The following is a 26,833-nucleotide window of genomic DNA, read 5'->3' on the forward strand; positions in this document are numbered from 1 at the left end:
TACATTCACCCAGGGAATGTAATATATTTAGGGAAAGACATTTCTACCCAGAGCAGTCTCATGTTGGCTAGTGACCTCGGTTCTCTTAATCCAGTTGAAATTAAACTAACTGGTTAGAAATGCTTTTCATACTTCTTTTGCACAGGATCTAATCATGTTGTTGTTGTTGTTATTAAAAGAAAGTTAATCATTAGGTGCTGTCAATTCAGTTCTGACTCATCCTGACCACACTCATCTGTCAGTTTGTTGTACTGTGGTGGCTTCCATGTTGCTGCCATGCTGAAAGCTATGCCACCGGTATTTCCAACACCAGCAGAATCACCCATGGTGAACAGCTTTCATACTAATCATAAAAAAAAAAGCAAACCCATTGCCATTGAGTCAATTCCAACTCATAGTGACCCTATAGGACAGAGTGGAACCACCCCACAGAGTTTCCAAGGAGGAGCTGGTGGATTCAAACTGCTGACCTTTTGGTTAGCAGCCATAGCTCTTAACCTCTATGCCACCAGGGCTCCAATACGAATCATAGAGACCTAGAATTTTAAAGGTGGTTGAATGTTTGATTTCATCTTTTAGGACTGTTTACACAGCTAGAAAGCTGAGCCCTAGGGAAGGGAAATAACTTTTTTCAAAACAACACAGCTATGTCAGAGCAGAATCAGAACAAGAAAGATAGGCTTCAGATGTCTAGTCCAGAAAGTGGGTCAAATGTATTTATTTTTCCAATTTACAGAGGAGGGCTATTAAAATGCATTGCCTTTGGAGATTACTGTCATCATCTATAACAAATTGAGTTTTTTAAATTACATTTCTTGCAGAAATATCATTCAAGAAAGGAGAAGAAAGAACAGGAAGAAGAGGGCAAGGAAGAGGAGGAGAAAGGAAGAAACTGCTCAAAATGCACATTAAAAAGTTTTTGCAAAGTGGTTGGGAAAAAAACATGTTTTCATTAAAGAAGTTTTTAAGAATAAGCTTCTCATTCTTACTGAGTTCCATCCGATCCTAAATATTCTACCATTCTACCATCTTTTAATTATATCCTAGTTTTTTTCTATCCCTGTCATATGGAAGAAGATCTGTAATAAAACTGCAAATTAATTTTAATTTCTCAATCAATTTTTAAAGAATGAAGTTCAGCCACATTACTTTGACTACACTATACATTCAAGAACTACTGGTGTGGACTTGGCCTTCAAAATGAGTGTGAATAAAAAGGATCCAGGAAAATGGATGAGGCTTCTGGTAGCAAAGATAAGTAATGGGTTTTCTCTTTTCGAAGAGTTCATTTCTTAGCTCTATGAAAATATATTCGAGTTCATTTATGACTACTTAAAATCTCATCTACTTTTCATGTTATTACCCACATTCAAATTGTGGGGCATGTAAAGATAATATGTCCAACTGTCTTGGTTTAGTATTTGGTGTGTAAATTTGAATAACAATTGTATTAACTGGTCTTCCTTGTAGGTGTGTGGATATTATTCTATCACTGACAGTGTTGTACTTCAGAATAGATCTTGAAATGTTATTTTTGATGATGAATGCAACACCAATGGGCTCATGAACCAAGTGGCCATGGTGGCAGGGTTGGAGGTTATGCATGGGCTCAGCAACATGGACATTCGCTCACCAAGGCCAACTTGGCTACAGCCACTGTTGAGTGCCCAATCTGCCAGAAGCAGAGACCAATACCGAGTTCGCAGCATGGCACCATGATCTGTCATCCACTGAATACTTTAATTCTATAGCACAAACTTGCAGAGTGGTACAGAAATTTATTGTATGATTTTCCATTTATTTCCACTTTATGCCAGTATATAAATTCTCTTCATCTCTCCATTTACTTAACATATCAGTTCTTCAGAGGGGAAAATTTCAATTACATGGAAGCCTCCCAACATTGTCATTAAGAAGGAAACATAATAGATGGCAAAATCCCAGGCTAGATGTTCATATGGAAGAACTAATGATTACCTTCAAAGTCCACATGTCTTTAATTACAGCATCATGTTCAGTAAAGTTAAGGCTTTGTCAGCCATCTGCTAGAATCTCAGAGCTTGAAAGGTTTATACATTTATACGGGAGGGGAGAATTTGTAGCATTCAAAATTGATAAAGTAACAAGGAAGTTACTGTCAAAACGGAATGAAATAGATTGCACTGCAGTTTTCTTTTTTAAAATAACAAATTCTCCAGAAAAACAGAAAATAAACTAACAAATCATCTGTCACTACACATTTCCGAATCCTGCACTTTTATGGTACTTTGATGGTTAAGGTTGTATGTTAACTTGCCTGGGCCATGATTCTCAGAGGTTTGGCAATTATGATGTAGTTTGGCAGCTATGGAGGTCCTCCATAATGAGATCTGATATAATGTAATCAGCCCCATGATGAAGTCTATTAGGAGCAGCCAACCAATTGAAAGGAATTTTCCTTGGGGGTGTGGCCTGAATCCAATATAGTTGGACTTTCTGGCAAAGCCCACTGGCTGTTGCTTGCTCTGCTCTGGATCCTCCAGCTGGCTCCTGTTCATCTGACCTCTGGCTCTTGGGACTTGAGCTAGCAGCTTATCTGCTGATCTTGGCATTCATATGTCTCTGAAGCCCACGAGCCAGAAGTCTGCTGTCTGACCTGCCAATCTTGTGTTCACCAGGCCCTGTAGCTACATGAGTCAGTAGAAGGCTCCAGTCTGAGCAATGGACTTGGAACTTCCCAGCCTCTACAACTGCATGAGCCATTTCCTTGATAAAAATCTCTCTCTCTCTAGGTATATATTTATACACTTCACTGGTTTTGCTTCCCGAGAGAACCCAGCCTAAGATGGCACCCCAAAAGAATTCAGTCTACAGCGTATGCATGCAGACATGAAGCTGCTTGATTGCTAGTCCCGACAACTGCATAAATTAATGACAACCCTCCACCTCCCCTCCCAAAAAAGATCATACTCAATAATGTTTCAAAGTAATGTCTATTCCTCCCTCCCCCTGCAGGGCTCAAATTATATATAATAAATAATTTCGACTAGTGCTTCTTGAGCTAGATGTGAAAAACTGGGCGTAAATGAAAAGAAATACTCTTGTTTGCTGTAATTACTTCTTCTCTGAGGGATAAAACAAATCTAACCTAGACCTTTTACAAGATTCACTATGATCTTGGGCTCAGTTCTCTATAAACTGGAGAGTATTGGACTGTCGGATTGAGCAGTAAGAGATGGAGACGAAAAACAAAATGAATTGGCTGCCATAAAGTTGACTCTTACTCATGGCGACTCCACGTGTGTCAGAGCAGAACTGCACTCCGTAGAGCTTTCAATGACTAACACCTTTCAGAAGTTGATCATGAGGTCTTTCTTCTGAGGTGCCTTTTTTTTTTTTTAATTGAACTTTAGATGAAGGTTTATAGAACAAACTAGTTTCTCATCAAACAGTACACACATTGTCATATGACATTGGTTGACAACCCCATGACATGTCAACACTCTCCCTTGTCAACCCTGGTTTCCCTATTACCAGCTGTCCTGTTCCCTCCTACCTTCCAGTCCCTGCCCCAGGGCTGGTGCACCCCTTTAGTCTTGTTTTGTTCCATGGGACAGTTCAATCATTGGCTGAAAGTGAACCTCAGGAGTGGCCTCATTACTGAGCTGAAAGCGTGTCTGAGGGCTGTAATCTCAGGGTTTCTCCAGTCTCTGTCAGGCCAGCAAGTCTGGTCTTTCTTTCTGAGTTAGAATTTTGTTCTGTATTTTTCTCCAGCTCTGTCTGGGACTCTCTATTGTGATCCCTGTCAGAGCAGTCAGTGGTGGTAGCTGAGCACCAACTAGTAGTACTGGACTCAGTCTGGTGGAAGCCGTGGTAGATGTGGTCCATTAGTCCTTTGGACTAATCTTTCCCTTATGTCTTTAGTTTTCTTCATTCTCTCTTGTCCCTGAAGGGGTGAGACCAGTGGAGTACACTAGGTGGCAGCTCACAGGCTTTTAAGACCCCAGACACTACTCACCAAAGTAGAATGTAGAACATATTCTTTATAAACTCTGTTATGCCAATTGAGCTAAATGTTCCCTGAGGCCATGGTCCCCACAGCTCTGAGGTGCCTTTGTGTGGAGTCAAACCTCTAACCTTTTGGTTAGCAGCTGAGCACCTTAACCATTTGCACTACCCAGAGAGGGAAAAAGGGGAGAGAGGAATTACATCCTACTGAGAATGTATGGGCATGAGGAAATTATACAAAGTCTTTTCTTGTTAGTGCCAGGTGACCCTGTCACTCAACTTTACTGGTTTTCTTTTCATGTTTGTGAAAGGGGTGAGGAAGGACAAAAATGTTTGCTAGTGAAAGGATTCTGGCTGAAGTAATATTAGAAAGTACGGTTCAATGGAAAAGAATATCAGATTGAGGCTGAGGAGTCTCGAAGCCTGTCTTAACTTCACCACTGATTTTCTCTGTAGCTTTGGAAATGCTGAGTCTCCCCTGGCTCTCCATTTTATCACCTGTAAAATGGGTAACACCTGAACTACCTATCACCAATGAACGTAGATAACCAGTAAGAAAAGATTTGTAAACAGTGCTCTGCAAACAATTTTATTCCGGCAAAGTGAAGCTGCCAAAAGGAAAATGTGTCCCCCTCTGTATTTGTATTCATGATTTGATCATATTTTTTAGTGATAATATGATAGGTAATACTGCCGACAAAGGTTAATCAGTCATTCTAAATAGTTCTAGCTAATTCTTATTACAGCCTAGTTTTCAAGGCCAAACTACCAAACATGTTTTACAGTATGGCTTCTATTTACTTTTCTAGAGCCATTCCACCACACTGTCCACAATTGTCTTAGTTACCTAGTGCTGCCATAACAGAAATACCACAAGAGGGTGACTTTAAAGAATAGAATATTATTTTCTGAGTTCTGGAGGCTAACTGTCCAAACCAGGGTCTCAGCCACGTGATTCCTTCTGTGGGGCTCTTCCCTAGTTTCTGGTGACTATGGTCAATCCTTGTTCCTTTGCTTTAGATGGGTGCTTACATGGCATCTGCCTTCCCCCCCTCTCCGTATGTGTCTGTCTATTCTGCTCTTTTTATAACTCAGAAGTGATTAAGTTTAGGATTCACCATACTTTGGTAGGGAACCCTGGGGGTGTAGTGGTTAAGAGTTCTGCTGCTAACCAAAAGATCAGCAGTTCGAATCCACCAGGTGCTCCTTGGAAACCCTATGGGGCAGTTCTACTCTGTCCTATATGCTCAGTATGAGTCGGAATCAACTTGATGGCAACGGATTTGTTTTTTTTGGTTTATACTTGGGTATGGCCTAATTGGAAACCCTGGTGGCATAGTGGTTAAGAGCGTGGCTGCTAACCAAAAGGTCGGCAGTTCGAATCCACCAGGCACTCCTTGGAAACTCTATGGGGCAGTTCTACTCCGTCCTATAAGGTCGCTGTGAGTAGGAATCAACTCCACAGCAGTGGGTTGGTTTACGGCCTAATTAATATAATAAAAGAAGAGTCCTATTTCCAAAAAGGATCACATCCCCAAGTACACGGCCAAGACTTCAATACATATTTTCTGGGGACATAATTCAGTCACAACAAGCCAGTGTTATACCTTACATGTATACTTTCCTATCTTGGTTTATGCTAGCTTCTCTGCCTAGAACCCTTAACCCTCACAGCCCCTGATCAAGGGCACTGATTGTCTTACATCTAACTTTCCCCTTCATCCTCAATCCTTCCCCAGCTTCCCCTGCAGTATTCTCTTTAAGTCCTTCCTCATGGGTATTATAGCCCACCCTCAGGTGCCACACCAAACTAACCCCACTTTGCCTTCCACCCACTGACAGGTCAGACCAGCCCCTTTTGTGTCCTCTGTAGGCAATGCATTGCATTCAGCTGATACCAGTGGAATCTTCTACAGGCTCAGGCTTGGAAGAGGAATGAATTGTCCTTCCAGGTAAGTGTGACATTGACTCCTGATAGTCTCTCTCCACCAGTGTTACAGAGGGAAGGAACCCAGGGGCAAACACAAGTGGTCGCTAACATAATTCATCATCTTCCAGAGAGGCACATGGTTTGGTGAGTCTGAGGACCCCTGTCTCTACCCACACCCAACCCATGGAGTAATGCTTAGAATTGCTCTTGTAAGCACAGCTTTAACCCAATACCTCAATAACTCTTCCTGGCTTTACAATCCTGAAGGTGCACTTGTTACTTCCCTGGGCTGGTTTCCATTTTACAGAAAAGCCACATTAACTCATGGAAACGACTAGGACGGTGACTGGTATAGAGTTCAAACCATGTCTCGAATCACCTAGTCGCTGCCTGGTGAAAGGGTGGTAGCTTTGGTTCATCCCACCCATGAGGAATAATTTTTCCTAGGTAGTGCCAGTGGTTTGCTCTGTACTACTAACTTAAAGGTTGACGATTTGAACCCACCTAACAGTACTGTGAAAGAAAGACCTAGTGGTCTGCTTCTGTAAAATTACAGCCAAGAAAACCCTATGGAGTACTTCTACTCTGTAACAAATGGGCTTGCCATGAGTCAGAATTGATTGGATGGCAATGGCTCTGGTTTTTGGTTTTGGTGCATATTTTATAAGGAAGCAGTTGACCAAAATTATATAAAGTCATAAAAAGACCTAAAGAGAAAGAAAGAGAAAGAGAGAGAGAGAAAAAAAAAAAAAACCCTGGTAGTGAATTACCACCACTGCACTTGATAAATTAAGAGTCCCAATAGAATCATGGAGTGTGTGAGCACCTCAGGAGAGCCCAGATGGTGTTACTCACCTTATCTGACTCTCTCTCATTGAATTAATGGAGGATTTAATTTATATTTTGAACACAGAATTGAAATATTCCTATGCATAGAATGATCCAATAAAAACAACTTCATTGCTACACATTACACAAGACTAAGATATGGCAGATCTAAAACCTTTCTATGGATCCTGTGCACATTTTCATGAGAACAGAGCAGGTGAAAGATGAGTGTTTCTGTAAAGTGGAAATGGCTGGCATATGCACAGGCATTTTGTAAGTACTGCAATCTTCACAAATATGCAAAATATTGGCTCAATGGCGAGAAGTTAATTATCCTGTTAAGATTCTGTTGAAGACCTAATTTTCTAACTTTGTAATTTTCTCTTTTTTCTTTACTAAAATAGAATCCTTGGAATTCCTAAATTCCAGACTCTGTGAGTCAATGATAAGTGCCCTGGATGTTCGGAACTTGTTTTTAATGCAGAAGGATAGAACAAAGTCTGAGATCAAATCCTCCAATCTGTACTTGATTGTTAACAGCTTTGCCGCTGACCCAGCATGTGATCCTGGGCCCCTCACTTACTCTCCTGGCACCCGTGTTCCTTCATCTGGAAATTAAAGGTATTATAAAAAGAGCTCCCTCCCTCAGAGGGCTGCAAGGAAGAATTGTGATAATTCATTTCCCTCAATCAGAGCCAGAGTTATTTGTTGTTAGGTATGGTCAAGTCCGTTCTGACTCATAGCACCCCTATACATAACAGAACAAAACATTGCTTGGTCCTGTGTCATCCTCACAATCATTGCTATGTTTGAGCCCATTGTTACAGCCCCGTGTCAATCTGCCTCGTTGAGGGTCTTCCACTCTTTCATTGACCCTCTACTTTATCAAGCATGATATCCTTCTCCAAGTGTTTTGATCCCTCCTAATAATATGTCCAAAAGTAAATGAGACAATGTGTTACCATCCTTGCTTCTAAGAAAAATCCTGGCTGTACTTCTTCCAAGACAGATTTGTTTGTTCTTCTGGTAGTCCACAATGTATTCAATATTCTTTGTCAAGTCCATAATTCAAAGGCATCAATTCTTCTTCAGTCTTCCTTTTTCACTGTCCAGCTTTTATATGCATGTGAGGTGATTGAAAATGGCTTGGGTCAGGTGCACCTTACTCCTCAAAGTGACATCTTTGCTTCTTAACACTTCAGAGAAGTCTTTTGCAACGGATTTGCCCAATGCAATATGTTGTTTGATTTCTTGATTGCTGCTTCCATGGGCATTGATTGTTGATCCAGATAAAATGAAATCCTTGACAACTTCAATATGTATCCTGTTTATCATGATATTGTTGATTGTTCCAGTTGTGAAAATTTTTGTTTTCTTTATGTCGAAGTGTAATCCTTACTGAAGGCTGTGGTCTTTGATCTTCATCAGTAAGTGCTTCAAGTCTTCTTCACTTTCAGCAAGCAAGGTTGTGTCATCTGCATTGCAGGTTGTTAATGAGTCTTCCTCCAATCCTGATCCCACATTCTTCTTCATATAGTCTAGCTTCTCTGACTATTTGCTCAGCAATCTCGAAGAAGTATGATGAAAGGGTATAACTCTGGTACACACCTTTTCTGATTTTAAACTACACAATATCCTCTTATTCTATTCCAGTGGCGCTTTTTGGTCTATGTACAGGTTTCTCATGAGCACAATTAAGCTTTCTGGAATCCCCATTCTTTGCAATGTTATCCATAATTTGTTAAGATCCACACAGTGAATACCTTTGCATAGACAATAAAACATACATAAACACAATTCTGGTATTCTCTGCTTTTAACCAAGATTCATCTGAGATCAGCAATGATATCCCTCATTCCATACCCTCTTCTGAACCTGGCTTGAATTTCTGGCAGTTCCCTGCTTATGTATGGCTGTGGCCATTTTTTAATTATCTTCAGCAAAATTTTGCTTGCATGTGATATTAACCGTATTGTTCAATAACTTCCTCATTCCGTTGGAATATCTTTCTTTGGAATTGGCATGAATATGAATCCCTCTCAGTTGTTTGGCAAGGTATCTGTCTTCCAAATTCCTTGACATAGACAAGTGAGGGCTTCCAGCATTATGTTCATTTGTTGAAGCATCTCAATTGTTATTCTGTCAATGCCTGGAGCATTGTTTTTTGCCAATGCCTTCAGTGCAGTTTGGACTTTTTTCTTCAATACCATTGGTTCTTGATCATATATTACCTTCTGAAATGGTTGGACATTGACCAGTTCTTCTTGGTGCAGTGATTCTGTGTATTCCTTCCATCTTCTTTTGATGCTTCCTACATCACTGAATTTTTTTGCCCATAGAATCCTTTAATAATGCTACTTGAGGCTTGATTTTTTTTCTTCAATTCTTTCAGCTTGAAAAATATCAAGAGTATTCTTCCCTTTTGGTTTTCTAACTCTAGGTCTTTACACATTTCATTATAATACTTTACTTTGTCTTCTCGAGCCAATCTTTGAAATCTTCTGTTCACCTCTTTTACTTCATCATTTCTTCCATTCACTTTAGCTACTCTACTTTCAGGAACAAGTTTCAGAGACTCTTCTGACATCCACATCCATTTTTGTCTTTTCTTTCTTTCCTATCTTTTTAATGACCTTTTATTTTCTTCATGTATGATGTCCTTGATGTCTTCCTACAACTCTTCTGGTCTTTGTCATTAGAGTTCAATGTGTCAAATCTATTCTCGACACGGTCTCTAAATTCAGGTGGGATATACTCAAGGTTGTATTTTGACTCTCCTGAACTTCTTTTAATTTTCTTCAGCTTCAGCTTGCACTTGCATATGAGCAATTGATGATCTGCTCTGCAAAACTCCCCTGGCCTTGTTCTGACTCATGATATTGAGCTTCTCAACTGTCTCTTTCCACAGATGTAGTTGATTTGATTCCTATGTATTCCATCCAGCCATGTACACCTATAGAGTATGTTGTTGAAAAAAATGTATTTCTGAAGAATAAGTTGTTGGTCTTGCAGAAATCTGTCATATGATGTTGTTTCTATTATCAAGGCTATATTTTCTGACTACTGATCCTCCTTCTTTGTTTCCAACCATACAGGATATTAATAAAATACAAGCAATGAACATACAGATTCTTATGGATTGAAAATTATGTGTTAGAAGTCTAACCCTTATACTTGTGGATGTAATCCTGTTTGGGAATAGGAATTTGTTATGTTAATGACACCTATCCGTGTAGGGGGTGTCCTAAAAGTAATCACTTCTGAGTTATAAAAAGACCAAATTAGACACAGAGGAAGCACAAACTAAGGGAAAATAGATGCCATGTGAAGATGGTCTAGAAACTGATTGAGAAAGGTGAAATAGATAAAGATCCTTCACATAAACAGAAAGAGCCTTCTCCAAAAGCCAGTGCCGTGATTTTGGACTTGTAGCCTCCCAAACTGTAAGAAAATAAGTTTATGTTCTTTAAGGCTACTCACTTGTGGTATTTTATTGCAGCAGCACAAGGAACTAAGATACAGGTGTTTTAGGATTCTTAAGATAATGAGCTAAAGTACTGTTTAGTTTTCAAATATGATGACAGATATTTCAAAACTTGGATGCTGTTAAACCTTAAACTGGAAAGAAGGTTCTCATGAGAAGTGTGTTGGGTAGTGTCAGGGATTGAACTGTGTCCCCCCAAAATACCTGTCAACTTGGCTAGGTCATGATTTCCTTGAATTATTGTCTACCATTTTATCTTCTGATATGATTTCCCTATGTGTTGTAAATCCTATTACTAGGATGTAATAAGACAGATTAGTGGCAGTTATATTGATGAGGTCTACAAGATTAGATAATGTCTTAAGCCAACCTCTTTTGAGATATAAAAGAGAGAAGTGAGCAGAGAGACGTGGGGACCTCATACCACCAGGAAAGCAGTGCTGGGAGCAGAACATGTCCTTTGAATCTGAGGTTCCTTCACTGAGATGCTCCCAGACCAAGGGAAGACTGATGACAAGGACCTCCCTCCAGAGCCAACAGAGAGAGAAAGCCTTCCCCTGGAGCCGGCACCCTGAATTTGGACTTGAAGCCTACTAGACTGTGAGAGAAAAAATTTCTCTTTGTTAGAGCCATCCACTTGTGGTATTTCTATTATAGCAGTCCTAGATGACCAAGACAGGTAGGGTGTCTGAAGAGCCTTGGAGCTGACTGCATGAGCCAGGAAAGCCGCTAACTCTGCCAATCTTTCATTTCTCCATTTTCAAAATAAGGAGTCAGTCTTCCTTTGGCTAAGTTTCTCAACAGGCCAGAAGTTCAAAGATTTCTACCATAATGAAGAGTATCCTCTTTTCTTCCATAAACATCAATAGAAATGGCTTTATTTTACCTTATAGCTCACTTCTTGGAGGCCAAGTATTCAATGGTAGGTTAGAATTATTTCCATGTATACCAAGTTGGATCTATTTTCAAAAGAAAATGCTGACTTTGTTTTTCTCGTTATAAAATAAATTCCACATTACAATGACAGAAATCTATTATTTTACTTGTCTTGTGATAATAATTTCATATAGTTTTCTCCATGGTTTTATGAGAATAAAAACAAAAGCATGTATTATTACTATTAATATTTTAATAGTAACAGGTTTACACTATATACTTATTTTGCAAATTATTTTTTCCTTAAGAACCCTTTCTTGTCAGTAAGTATAGATGTATCTTGTTCTATTTAGCAGTCGTGTCATGTTTTTTTAAGGAGTCTGTACCATAATTTAAGCATCCTTCTGATAATTTTATTTTGGCTCATTTTCCCCAATCACGAATTTTCTATTAAGAACATTCTTCTATCTACATCTTTGCACAAATGAATGACTATGGCAGAAAAATTAATCCGAGATAGGAGCTTAAGATCATATTTTAAGATGTGTTTTGGTTTATGAATAAACCCACATGTCAGTATCCACATCTTATTAAAATACAGCACAACATGCTATCCTGTGTGGCAAATGAAGGATATATAGGACCTAAGTTATTACATATATTAAAAACCTAATTAGCCATTTGTCTCAAAATGATTATATATATATTTTTAAAATGTCTGCCTCCTTTGTTTGCTATAAATATCCATTTAAATACATAAAATATACTAAATATCATTTGTTTGAATTCCATCAAGCAAATCCATTGGAGCACGAGGGCTATATAAGCAGTGGAGCAGAAGGCCATGCTATTACATGGATAAATGGTCTGGAGTTACTGAAGCAAGAGAAAAACAATCATGGTGACATGGAGTTCTGAGCACGCTGAGGCAGCCATGTTTGGGGGGAGGGGCAAGGAAAGGGAATTGCTCTTAAATAGGAAAAGCATGATTCCCATGATAGTCCATAAAATCCAGTGTACATGTTTACTTTAATTCAGAGAAATTGTTCTGCTATCTGCCTATCAAATATTTTAAGCTCATCAATAAGTTGTAGTCATTTCCCCAACATATATACTGGAAAGTTTTATAGGATGATTTTCTTCTAATCACCCAAAGGTCTAATGGGGTAGTTGGTCTGCTTCCCTAGTAAAATGTAAATAGCTTTTGCCTCAGGTCAAAGTGAAGTCAGCTGCCCTATGAGGAGTTCATCTGTGACATCCACAATAGCTGTCCAGTCTCAAGAGGTTATTTGAGATTAGGGCTTCTGACAGGAAAATGGATAAATAAACACATACACACAGAGCAAGCACTGGTTTCCTAACCAAAACAAACTTCAGTCCCTAGTCTGTGTCCTTTGCCCTATTAAGGCCTGAGAGAGCAGCAGCCTCCTCCTATGTCCTCCCAGTTTGTCACAAATCATGAGTCCTTCCTCAACCACTGTACAGGCTGAATTACCCCATAGAAAAGACCACAGCCAGACCCCAGCAGGTCAAGGATTCTCTCCAGGCTCCACTCTTATCTCTCAAGCCCTCGGGCTGTGGTCTAACAACCCTAGTTGTGGCCCTGTGGCTTCACTCCTATTTGCCACCTCTGTTTCATCCATGCCCGTTATATTATCTGCTCAGTTTTAGTGGTGGCTTTAGCTTTTCATGAAGTCCCTGGGTGGTGGTAACTAATGCACTTGGATGTTAACTGAAAGTTTGGAGGTTTGAGTACACCTAGAGACTCCATGGAAGAAATGCTTGGGGATCTACTTCCAAAAAATCAGCCACTGAGAACCCTATGGAGCACAGTTCTACTCTGACACACATGGGTTGCCATGAGTCAGAGTGGACTCAATGACAACTGTTTTCAGCCTTGTGTCATGTCTCATGGTCTCGTGAATCATCCCTTAGTCTCCAATGCTGAAGCCAGGTCCTGAGGACCAAGGCCCTTATTTGGGAGGAGATTGGACCTACAACACACAAATCAGGATATAAAACACTAGAGCACACTCTTCAAAGATACGGCTCAGCAATCAAAGGCCTGAATTCATGTCTCAGCTGCAGCATTTTCTAAGCCTTTACTTGTACAGTTATACACACATACACACATCAGTAAATGTATCTAATCACGTATGGTTGAGCCTTCCAGTCACATTTACAAGTAAAGCTCAAAGGACTGCTATAGGACTTTACTTCTCTCCCTCTAATCTTGGATCCATTTCCTCTGTGTTGGTATACTGCTATCCTTGTGGTAGTAGGGTAGGATAGCTATGGTACCTCTAACAGATTTGAGTTCAAGTCCAGCAGGAGAAAGTCTCTTGCCCTGTCCCGGGATCCCAGCAACATATGTCATTGTATTTCATTGACTCTGAATCTATCAAATGGCATTCCCTAACCCCATTATGTGGCCAGTAACTTTCAAGAACTGATTGAGACCTAAATTTCAGTCACCTATTCCTCCCCCAGCTACAAGTGAAGTACATGATTTGGGTAGAACCTTCAGGGAAACTGGATTTGTAGTTGGCAGAAGGGAATATGAATGTTGGGGATGAATGAACAAGTACCTGTGCATTAGGATAGCCAGGGCAATTGTTTGATATTTTGTGCCAGTTACTTTAATTATGAAGTAGTTCAATCAAGAGTTTCTAAACACTGGCAGAATCAGATAGTAGGAAGGCTCACCAATCCTCTGGCTCCTGGTATTCAATATGTGCTACCTGGACCAGCGCAGCAGGTGGCATCACCTGGGGGCTGGCTACAGTTGTAGACTCTCAGGACACCTGGACCCATTGGGTTAGAATTTGCATTTTAACAATATCTCCAGTTTGTACGGTAAAGATAAAAATTAATGATCTACCTTAACTCTCATTTTACAGACCTGGAAACTGAGGTGAGGCAAATGAAGAGTCTTGCCCAAATTCATGCAACCACTAAGTGGTGGAATTGGAGCCAGACTTAAAATCCAGGTCTCTTGCCATTCAGGGAAGGTTTCAGTTCAAGTTGACACAAATTTTCATGGTGAACTTTTTCTCCACTCACAATTGTATTTTTAATACTTTTTTGTTTGCTTGTTTTCAAAACATATAAGTCACTATATCCTAAAGGTTCAAAGATACACCTCAGCTTCCAAAGGTCTGAATGCAAATCTCAGCCCCAGCTTTTTCTACCTCATAAATTTGAGAAAGTTGTTTGACTTCTGTAAAATGCTCATCTACCTACCTCACAGAATCACTATAGGAATTGAAGGAGACAAGGCATCTATGTATGCTACATATATTTCACCACGATTTTAAAAAAAATAGCCACCGGAGTACACAAAGCTCAAAAATATTATGTTTATCATTATTTTCCCCAGGATAAATTTTCCGTCCATTCATTTTTTTCATCCACTTCTTCTCAGGCATTGGCAATACAAAGATGGGTAAAAGTGAATACCTGCCATCAGGAAAAACTTACTCTACCAGAGGAGCTAGAGTAGCAACAAATTGGGCTGTGACAAAGGCAAAAACATCAGCATTAACAAAATGCCCCAAAAAGACAGGGGAAAAAAAAAAAAAGAGAGAGAACAATTAATCTCTCTCTTTTTTTTTTTAGAACGAAGAGGCTTCATAGAACAATGTGTATGGGCTTGAGCCTTGATGAAGTAACATGCAACTGATGTTGATGGTTGAGGAGAGTAAGAAAGAAATAAGATAGCACCCCCAATAGACTCATATAAAATGCTTAGCTAAAAGTGACTTCCGACAGAGGCTGAGGTGCTCACCAAATGTTCCCAACTCCCTTGCAGTTAAGTGGGGCTATGTGACTAGTGGTAAGCCATGGATGAGGGCAGAAGCGATGTGTATGAATTCCAGGGCTGGGCATAGAAGAGAAGGCCCAAGAGCACATGCTGCAGTGCTGTAGTTACAAGATGGCGGAGCTGGAGTGATACTATGAAGCAGAGTCTTCTATCGCCCCAAGCTAGACAAGTGGTGTGAGAAGTAATTGTTGGCGGTGTTAAATCACTCCAATTTGGAGTTACCACAGCATAACCCAGACTGTTCTGACTTACAAAAAAAAAAGGAAAAACTAGTTACTATCAAGTTGATTCTGATTCATAGTGACCCCACGTGTGTCACAGTAGAACTGTGCTCCATCAGGTTTTCAACAGATGATTTTTCCAATGTAGATTGCCAGGACTTCCTTCCGAGGTTGCCTCTCATCGTTGTTGTTGTTAGGTGCCATCTAGTCTTTTTCGACTCATAGCGACCCTATGCACAACAGAATGAAACACTGCCCAGTCCTGAGCCGTCCTCACAAGCGTTGTTGTGCTTAAACCCATTGTTGCAGCCACTGTGTCAATCTATCTCGTTGAAGTCTTCCTCTCTTTTCTGATCCTCTACTTTGCCAAGCATGATTTCCTTCTCCAGGTACTGATCCTTCCTGGCAACACATCCAAAGTATATAAGATGCAGTCTCATGATCCTTGCTTCTAAGGAGCATTCTGGTCATACTTCTTCCAAGACAGATTTGTTCATTCTTTGGCAGTCCATGGTATATTCAACATTCTTCTCTGATAAATCAGTTCAAATTCCTCTGTAGTCTTCCTTACTCATAGTCCAGCTTTCACATGCATATGAGGCAATTGAAAACACCATGGCTTGGGTCAGGCGCACCTTAGTCTTCAAGACGATATCTTTGCCACTAGGTAAACTCAACTCACCAACCTTTTGATTGGCAGCAAGGGCTTTAACCATTTGCACCGCTCAGGGACTCCTTCTGCTTACACAGGCAGCTAATGAACATCGAAAATTGACTCTTCAATTTACCCAGAAAATCATGGCCTCAGAAGTAGGGGTGGGTGCAGGGATTGACCTCAGGTGAAGTGGGGGGGGTGGTTATCGCTAAACTTAATTTATTTTACCAAGCAGCTATTTCTGATCATATTTCCCTTATTCACACAACAGTATTTTTCATGATTTTAATCTTGAAATCCTAATAAAGGCATGCACTCTGATGTGGCCAATGAAACTGTAATACATCACTGGGTCATAGTGCACGTTAGCGTTACAAAAACTGTTGTGAATTGTCTGAAGCAAAACAAATCCATCTGCCTGTCTTCTTATGCTACTTAAAAGCCACCCAACCATCTGAAATCAAATTTCCTAGGAATAAATAGTCTACAAGGTTGAGACCTCAAGTGTGGCACTTTTAACCTCTAGCAAATTTTCACAGCTGAGCGGTAAACTCCTCCCAAACATTTCTATAAACAAACAAATAAATATTTTATTGTACTTTAGATGAAGGCTTACAGAGCAAATTAGTTTCTCATTAAACAATACACATATTTTTTTTAACATCCATCCCCATGACATGTCAACATTCTCCCCTTCTCAACCTTAAATTCCTTGTTACCAGCTTTCCTGTCCCCTCCTGCCTTCTAGTCCCTACCCCCGCTGGTGTGCCCATTTAGTCTTGTTTTGTTTTATGGGCCTGTCTAACTGGCTGAAGGGGGAACTTCAGGAGTGACTTCAGTACTGAGGTAAAATGGTGCCCAAGGGCCATACTCTTGGGGTTTCTCCAGTCCCTGTCAGGCCAATAAGTCTGGTCTTTTTCTGTGAGTTAAAGTTTCGTTCCACATTTTTCTCCAGCTCTGTTCAGGACCCTCTATTGTGATCTCTGTCAGAGCAGTCCATGGTGGTAGCCGTGCACCATCTAGTTGTGCTGAACTCAGTCTGGTGGAGGCTGTGGTAGTCGTGGTCCATTAGCCCTTTGGACTAATCGTTCTCTTGTGTCTTTGGTTTTCTTCATTCTCCCTTGCTCCAGGCAGGATAGGACCAGTGGGAGCATCTTAGATATAAGCTTTTAAGACCCCAGATAGGATGTAGAACATTTCCTTTATAAACTATGTTATGCCAATTGAGCTAGATGTTCCCTTAGACCATGGTCCTCAGCCTTCAGCCCACTAATTTGGTCCCTCAGGGAGTCTGAATGTATCTACAAAGCTTCCATGACCTTGTCTTGGTCAAGTTGTGCTGAGTTCCCCGGTATTGTGTACTGTCTTACCCTTCACAAAAGTTACCACTTATCTATTGTTTAGTGTTTTTCCCTCCCGAGACCTCCACTCCCTTGTAACCATCAAAGATTGTTTCTTTCTGTATGTAAACCTTTTCATGAGTTTTTATAACAGTGGTCTCATATGATATTTGTCCTTTTGTGATTGACTCATTACACTCAGCATAATGCCCTCCAGGTTCATCCATGTTGTGAGATGTTTCCTAGATTCATCATTGTTCTTTATTGCTGCATAGTGTTCCTCGGTGTGTATGTACCATAGTTTGTTTATCCATTCATCTGTTAATGGGCACTTAGGTTGCTGCCACCTTTTTTCTATTGTTAATGATGCTGCAGTGAACATGGGTGTGCATATATCTATTCATGGGGGAATACTGGATGTACTTCTAGCTTTTTAAGGAAGCACCATATCATTTTTGAAAATGGTTGTACCATTTTACATTCCCACCAGCATTGCATAAGAGTTCCAAGCTCCCTTAAGCTTCTCCAATATTCGTTATTTTCTGTTTTTTTTAATTCATGCCAGTAATGTAGGGGGAGATGGTATCTCATTGTGGTTTTGATTTGCATTTCCCCAATATCTAGTGATCACGAGCATTTCCTCATGTGTCTGTTAGCTGCCTGGATGTCTTCTTTGGTGAAGTGTCTGTTCATATCCTTTGCCCTTTTTTTATTTGGGTTGTATTGTCATTGGTAATAGACATGTTAGGTTTCCCTATAGATTTTAGAGATTAGACCTTTGTCAGATTTGTCATAGCCAATTTTTTTCCCCCTAGTTTGTAGGTTCTCTTTTTACTCTTTTGGTGAAGTCTTTTGATAAGCATAAGTGTTTAATTTTTAGAAGATCCCAGTTATCTAGCTTAGGAGTTTGTGTGTCTCTAGTTATGGCTTGTATGCTATTTATGCCATGTATTAGGGCCTCTAGTGTTGACTCTATTTTTTCTTCTATGATCTTTATAGTTTTTCATTTTATATTTAGGTCTTTGATCCATTTTGAATGAGTTTTTGTGCATGGTGTGAGGTATCGGTACTGTTTCATTTTTTTGGAAGGTGGACATCCAGTTTTGCCAGCACCATTTGCTAAGAAGCCTGTCTTTTCCCTCATTTAAATGAATTTGAGGCATTTGTCGAAAATCAGGTGACTGTAGGTGGATGGATTTACATCTGGGTTCTCAATTCTGTTCCATTGGTCAGTGTCTGTCATTGTATCTTAGCTGTGTAGTATGTTCTGAGGTCTGGTAGTGCAATACCTCCTACTTCTTCTTCTTCTTCAATAGTGCTTTATTGTCCTAGGCCACTTTCCTTTCCATAAAAAGTTAATGATTAGTTTTTCCATCTTTTTAAAGAATGTTGGTTAGTATTTGGATCGGGATTGCACTGTATTTGCAGATTGCTTTGGGTAGAATTGGCATTTTCACAATGTTGAGTCTACTGATTCATGAGCATGGTATGTTTTTCCATCTTTGTAGGCCTAGTTTTGTTTCTTGCAGTAGTGCTTTGTAGTTTTCTTTGCATAGGCCTTTTACATGCCTGGTTATTTTTATTTCTAAGTATTTTATTTTTTTAGGGGCTATTATAAATGATGTTGCTTTCCTCATTTCCTTTTAACAGTTCTCTTTATTGGTGTATAGGAATCCAACTGACTTTTATGTTTCTCTTGTACCCTGCTACTCTGCTGAATCTTTCTATTAGTTCCAGTAGTTGTTTTGTGCAGTCATTTGGGTTCTCTACGTATAGTATCATATCATCTGCAAATAGGGATAGTTTTACTTCTTCCTTACCAATTTGGATGCACTTATTTTTTTTCTTGCCTTATTGCTTTAGCTAGGACTTCCAGCACAATATTAAATATAAGTGATGATAAAGGGCATTGTTGTCTTGTTCCTATTCTTAGTGGAATGTTTTCAGTCTCTCTCCATTAAGAATGCTTTTGGTTGTTGGTTTTGTGTAGATATCCTTTATTATGTTGAAGATTTTCCCTTCTATACCTATTTTATTGAGAGTTTTTATTAGAAATGGGTGTTGAACTTTGTTGAATGCTTTTTCTGCATCGATTGAGATGATCATGTGATTCTTTTCTTTTGTTTTATTTATTTGGTGGATTACATTTATTGATTTTCTAATGTAGAACCTTCCTTGCATACCAGGTATGGATCTCACTTTGTTAGGGTGTCTTATCTTTTTGATATGATACTGAATTCTATTGGCTAAAATTTCTTTGAAAATTTCTGCATTTATTTTCAGGAGAGATATTGGTCTGTAATTTTCCTTTTTTGTGGTGTCTTTGTTTTTGTATCAGGGCTTTGCCAGCTTCATGGAATGAATTCAGAAGTATCCCTTCCTTTTCTGTATTCTGAAATAGTTTGAGTAGTGCCAGTGCAAGCTCTTCTCTGAATGTTTGGTAGAATTCTCCAGTGAAGCAATCTGGCACAGGGCCTGTTTTTTTGCTGGAGTTTTTAAAATTACCTTTTCAATATCTTCTCTTGCTATGGGTCTGTTCAGATTTTGAACCTAAGTTTGTGTTAGGTTAGGTAGGTAGTGTTTCTAGTAAGTTGCCCATTTCCTCTAGATTTTCAAATTTGTTAGAGTTTAGTTTTTTGTAGTGCTCTGTTATGATCCCTTTTATTTCAGTTGGGACTGTTGTAATGTCCCCGTTTCATTTCTTATTTAGGTTATTTGCATCCTCTTGTGTTTTTCTTTCATCACTTTGGTCAATTGTTTGTTGATTTTGTTGATCCTTTCAAAGAACGAACTTTTAGTTTTGTTGATTCTTTCTATTGTTTTTCTATTCTCTATTTCATTTATTTCTGCTTTGATTTTATTGTTTCCTTTCTTCTGGTGGCTGTGGGCCTATTTGGCCGTTCTCTATTTGTTCGAGTTGTAGGGTTAATGTTTTGATTTCACCCCCTTCTTCTTTTTTGATATGTGCATCTATTGCTATAAATTACCTCTGAGCACTGCCTTTGCTATGTCCCAGTGGTTTTGGTATTATTTGTTTTCATCGTTGTTCGATTCTAGAAAAATTTTTTTCCATCTTTGACTTCTTCTATTACCCAGTGGTTTTTAAGCAAAGTGTCATTCAGTTTCCATTATTTGATTTTTTTCCCTTGCTCTTCTCTTTATTAATTTCTGCTTTTATGGTGTTATGATCAGAGAAGATGCTTTGAATTATCTCAGCATTTTAGATTCGTTAAGGGTTGCTTTGTGGTCTAAGAAATGGTCTAATCTAGAGTACATTCCATGTGCATTGGAAAAGAATATGTACTTTACTGCTGTTGAGTGGAGTGTTCTATATATGTCTGTGAGGTTAAGTTGGTTGATTGTGGCCTTTAGATCTTCTGTGTCTTTGTTGAGTTTCTTTCTAGATATTCTGTCCTTTACTGAGATTGCTGTATTGAAGTCTTCCACTATTATTGTGAAACTGTCAATTTCTCTTTTCAGTATTATTAGAGTTTGTTTTATGTATTTTGGAACTCTGCTATTGAGTGTGTAAATATTTATTATGGTTATTGTGGACTGTCCCTATAATCATTATGTAATGTCCTTCCTTTTTTTTTTTTTTTTATGGTGGGTTTTGTTTTAAAGTCTATTTTATCTGAGATTAGGATTGCCACTTCTACTATTTTTTTGTTCATCTTTGTTTGATGTATTTTTTTTTTCCATCTTTTTGTAGATTTTTTGTTTACTGAGACTTTATGATGTTCTTCTTTATTTTGATGAGTAGGTTTGTTAACTTTCTTTGTGGTTACCTGAAATTCAACCCATCTTCCTAAGTTTAAACCAGTCTTTTATTACTTGATAATGCCTTGACTTCCTCTCCATTTGAATATTCTATATCTACACTGTTTATTCCCCCTTTTATTGTTCTGATGCTGTTGCCCTTTACAGATTTACCTCTTTGGTTCCCTGTTTAAATTTTTAAGTTTTGCTTTATCCTTAAAAGTTCATTATCTAAGTTGTTATCTGACTGATGCTGTCTTATGTGCTAGGTTCAGGTTGTTGTCTGATTTTTTTTGTTCTCTAACCGAGACTCCTATTAATAATTCTTATAAGTTTGGTTTGGTTTTTACATATCCCCTTAATTTTTTAAATCTGGAAATATCCTAATATCACCATCATATTTGAGTGAGAGTTTTGCAGTGTGTATTTTTCTTGGTTGGCAGATTTTTTCTTTCAAGATTTTATGTATGTTATCCCATTGCCTTCTTGCCTGCATGGTTTCTGCCAAGTAATCAGAGTTTAGTCTTATTGTTTCCCCTTTGTATGTGACTTTTTGTTTTTCTTGAGCTGCTCTCAGGATTCTTTCTTTGTCTTTAGTTTTATTGAGTGTGATTATAATATGTCTTGATGTTTTTCTTTTGGGGTCTATCCTATATGAGGTTTGTTGATCTTTTTGGATGGTCAGCTTTTTGTCTTTCATGATATTAGGGAAGCTTTGATGTCAGCAAATCTTCAGTGATTCTCTGTACTGGCACTCTGATCACACACAGATTTTTGCTTTTGATTGTATCCCACATTGTTCTCAACGTTTCTCCATCTTTTCTCTGATATTTCCTCAAAGTAGTATCTAAGAATTTGCCTTCAATTTCACTGATCCTGTCTTCTATTGTTTCAAATTTTCTCCTCAGACCTTCCATGACACTGTCCTTTTCTGAAATCTTGTTCTTTATCTTTTGGATTTCTAACCACTGTTTTTGTATGATTTCTAGTTATTTATTTTGACATTTTGTTCCTGTATTATTTTCCTGAATTCTTCCATTGCTTTGTCTGTGTTTCTCCTGATTTCGTCTGTATTTTCCATGATTTTGTCTATTTTTTCCTTATTTTTGACTGTATTTTCATTCATCTGTTGGAGAACTCTGAATATTAAAGTTTTGAATTACATATCTGTAGTTCCAGTGCTTTTTTCTAGTAAAAGGTCATCTGGTGTTTTATTTTGGTTGCTTTTTGAAGCCATCCTCTCCTTTTTTTTTTTTTAATATGTTTTTATATTGTCTGCTGTCTCTAAGACATTCAGTAATTATTTTCTTCATGTATTGATTGTAGATTTGTTTCATCCTGCTTTTTTTTTGTTTTGTTTTATTTGGTTATATCTGGGCAGGTAGGCTTAGTGTGTTTTCTTCTTTACTCTGCTGTGGGCATGATACTTCTCACCATCTCGTCCAAGTGAGTAGGGCCAGTTGCCCAGCTATGAAGCAGCAGGGTGGGTCCAGCAGGTGTGTAGGGTCAGGGATAGGTAATTTTTGGCACAAACTGGGGGTGACAGGGCAGGGATGGGGGGCAGTGCAGGGCAGGGTCCAGGAGACCTCTCAGTAACCTGGAGGCATGGCATTTGGTGCATGGTGCAGATAGGCAGGAGGGAAAGGAGAAGATGTGATGTGTGGAGCTAGGTAGGTGGGTGAAAAAAAGAAAGAAGAGAAAGAAGCAAAATCAAAAAGAAATAAAAAGAAAACAAAAGTAAATAAAATGGCAGTGTGGTAAGATTTCGTGGCTGGACTTGGAGGCAGGATAGACCTGGCGATGATGTGTGCTAGTGGAAAGAGAGAGAAGAAACCAACAACCACAAAAAATCATAAAAATAAAACAACAACAATAAACAATACAAAAAAATGATGGTGGGGAGCTGGCCATTGGGGGTGGGTGGAATTGGAGCGATGGCCAGGTGATGTTTCTCTCTACAGCTGGCACTGCTGGGCCTGGCAGGAAGGGGTGGAGGCAGTGCAAGACCTAGATGGGAAGAAGAAGGAAATGGAGAAGTGGAAAGATAAAGAAAAATAAAAATATGGCATTGAGGAAGCCAGCCTGCGAAGGCAACACAGACACAGGGAGGCTATGTGCCAGAGGATCTCCAGCTGGGTGGTACAACACAGCCCGCCTAGTAGTTGTGGGAAGTGCAGAGGGCTGGGTGGATGAGAGAAAGGAAAGGAAGGAAGGGAGAGAGACAGAAGATACAAAAACAAAACAAAAAAACCAAATGGCAGCACAGACCAGGGGAAGCTGTGTGCAGTGACTCTCCAACTGAGCTGTGCAGCAGCACGGCTCCTCCAGAAGAGGCACAGGTGGTGCACAGCATTGGTTGGGGGAAAGAAAGGAAAGGAGAGAACAGAAAAGAAGAAGAAGGAAGAAGAGGAAGAGGAAGAAGGAGAAGGAGGAGAAAGCGAAGGAGAAGAAGAACAAAGCAAACAAACCAAAAAATCACAGCCCATCAAGAAGGGGAGGGGACTGCACACAGGGCTAGCTGGGTAGGAGAAAGGAGTAGAAGGAAGGGAAAGAGAGAAGCAACAAAAAAAGCCAATAAATAAAAGACAAAAAACAAGCCAAAAGAAAAAAAACAAACCAAAAAATCACAGCCTATCAAGAAGAGGAGGGGTGGCACATGGGGCTAGCTGGGCAGGAGAAAGGGGAAAGGAAAGGAAGGAACAGAGATGCAACAGAGAAAGTCTACATATATATTTCAAACAAAAGTACAAAACAAAAATAAAATGATGCTGGTGGGGCCAGCCAGTGGAGGTGGGCCAGACCCTGGTGGCAGTGAGCTGTTGTCTTTCTGGCCAAGCAACCATGACCCATTGGAAAGCTGCGGAGGCTGCATAGAGGGTGGGAAAATGTGTATCCCTGGTTACTGGGTGCTCTGTCTTCTGCTGGGAGCTCCATGGAATTCCTTCCCATACTCCCTGTCCACAGTCCTTGGTGACTGAGGTCCAAGATGGAGAATCTGGAGGAAGGGAGCTAGTATCTCTCCAGCTGAGCAACTGTGGCCTGTTGGAAAGTGGTAGAGGCCTAATACAGGGAAGAAGAGTGGGGGGTGGGTTACAGGGTTCTCTGTCTCCCGTGCCCCCTGTCTGTGTTCTTTGGTGGCTGTAGTCCAAGATGGCGAATCCAGCCTTGTTAGCTGCTAGGGGACCTCTACCCAATAGCCACCCTTGTTCTGTGTTCTCTGTCAATTTCTTATTCCATTTGGTGGTCGATCAAGTTCTTTATTCCTTCAGTTGGTGCTGAAGTTTCCAGGATTGATATTTGTATCTGTTTTACTTAGTTTTTCAGGTATGCTGCAGAGGGACAGCATGGTGTTTCTGTTTATAGGGCATGTTGGCTCCACCTCCCAAATAACATTTGTAATGGTAAGCTGACAGGCTTCTAATGAAATAGTTCCATTGTGCCAGTATAATAACCTACTTCTTTTGATTATATTTATTTTTAATGATTATTTTCTGTGAATGTTAATTCAACCTGTGCCTTTAACTTAGGAAGGGGAAGGAGAGGCGTGCATTGTCTCAGACTGCACTGCCACCTAGAGGTGGTGCTGAAGAAAGAACCCATTGCTATTCAGAGAGCAGAGGCAGCTGTTCTTCTACTGCATAGGGCTGGGCAAAAGAACTGAAATGATTCCTTCAGTTTCACTTAAACAAAATTTATTATGAAAAAACAAACAAACCATGACCATAGATGGGTTCACTATAAATATTTGTTTTAAAGAGGGAGGTCCTTTAAGGAATGGTTCAGGGGGACGTTCAGAAAGTGCCTTTTTCTCTGCACAGTTCTTCTCATTGCATAGGTTAGATATGATTTGCAGCTTGAATGGAAAATCATTTGGAATGGATCATTACAAAAGTCTGGATAGTTCCAGATGGTTGGAACTACAATTGGACTGAAAAAATAAAATTTGTTCAAAAATGATTCAGGCTCAACTCAGAATACAAAGAGGTATTGTGGAGATAATAAAAATGACAAGGTCAATGACAACTTGGTGAATACTTAAGCTCTGCAAATGACAGAATTTGATGGATATATTCCTGATAATTATCGTTATTTTGAAGGCAAACTCAGAAACGTTTTGTTGTTGCTATTTTTAGCAAGATTTTTAACTTTCTCCCTAGGCAATGCCAACTTGTTTACAAATGCAAAGCACTTCCGATAAACATGAGGCACCTGTGTTTCATAGAGAAGTTATTTCAAAACTATTAATACAGTGAAAACACCATGTCAGAAAAAAGACCGTTTAAGCAGGTTTTTGAGAAGACAATGATTTAGACAATATTATTGGGCAAAAATCTGAGACAAGTCATTCAAGAGCTCAGGGATTTTCAGCTGTGACTTCTTGGTGACATTTTAAGCTGATAACGATGGGCTCCTCTTCAAACTTTAGAAGCACACATACACTAGCAATGCACTCTGGGTACTACAGGTCACATGACAACCTTAGTTTGTATCAATTCTCTGTGATCAAAAATTGATGCAGAAAGAACAACAAATCAAAGCCCCCCCCCAGCCAAAAAAAAGATTTGCAGCACAAAAATCTCATTACCCACAAAGTACAAAAGTCAAAAGGGCAAATTAACAACTCTAGTCATTGGAAGATATGATCATTTTCAGAAGGGCAAAACTTGCCATAAGTAAAATAGATCTTTACGTTTTTGAGTATGTGCTATGATTCCAGCACCATCTTAGTGGTTTTCTCACTTAGTCCTCACAACAACCCTACGTGGTGGGTACTATCATGCCCCCATTTTACAGATGAAGACAGTGAGGTGCAGAGAGATTAAGTAAACTTAGAGGCAGAGTTCTTGGGTGGTGCAAATGGTTAAGCACTCAGCTATCAATCAAAAGACTGGAGGTTTGAATCACCCAGAAGCACCTCAGAAGAAAGGCCTGGAGATCCTTTGGATACCTACTTCCAAAAGATCATAGCCATTGAAAACCTTATGGAACACAGTTATCTCTGATACACATGGGTCGTCATGAGTCAAAACTGACTCAATGGCAACTAACAACAGCAAGAAAACAAACCCAAAACAAACCTGCTACCATCAAGTCTTTTCCAACTCAAAGCGACACATAGGACTGCCACATAAGGTTTCCAAGGCTGTAATTTTTACAGAAGCTGACTGCCACATTTTTCTCCCACAGAGTAACTAGTGGGTTTGAACCATCGATCTTACAGTTAGCAGCCAAGTGCTTAACCACTGCACCACTCAGGGTTCCAGGAACAAAAACAAACTGCCTTATAAAAGAACACTTTCTCTGGAAACTGTACTGCCATTTCCTGTCTGATTATTCAAGGTGTTGTCACAATTTAGTGAAGGTCTTTGCCCATATCTGCTGCCACTTTCTAGTCTTCCTTTACTGGATGGATGCCCACTCAGGCCAGATCACCTAGCTGATAGCCATAAACTAGGGGCCATAAACCCTTATCAAAGTTCCAGGACCTAATAGCTTTTTCTCCTCATCCTTCTCCTGTAGGAGCTGAACCAACCCATTAGTCCATCATACCCATGACGAATTTCCTTTTCCCGCCCAATGTTTGTGTGCACCTTCCCTTCCCAGCCTTGGCCAAAGGTGACTTTTCTGAGGTCAATTAGTATGCCATGTCTGAGGTAGAGGTGCTCAATAAATATTTGAATAGGATCTGTGGGAGTATTTCCATAGCTTAATCAAACCAGAGACATTTTCATGATGATGGGGTCCCTGGCAGCACTTGTGACCTTACCCAAGACCCCTGGTGGCTAAAGATAGAAAGTGGTCGATTGCCCACTCATATTCATTGTGCTCCCTAGGATGCCTCTGAGAGAATATGAATGCTGAAAACCCTCAATAATAAAGACTATACTAGGTTTAAAAAAAAAAAAATCAGCCAAGGGAAATAAGGCTCA

This window comes from Loxodonta africana, chromosome 9, assembly GCF_030014295.1.
Source record: "Loxodonta africana isolate mLoxAfr1 chromosome 9, mLoxAfr1.hap2, whole genome shotgun sequence".
NCBI lineage: Eukaryota > Metazoa > Chordata > Mammalia > Proboscidea > Elephantidae > Loxodonta > Loxodonta africana.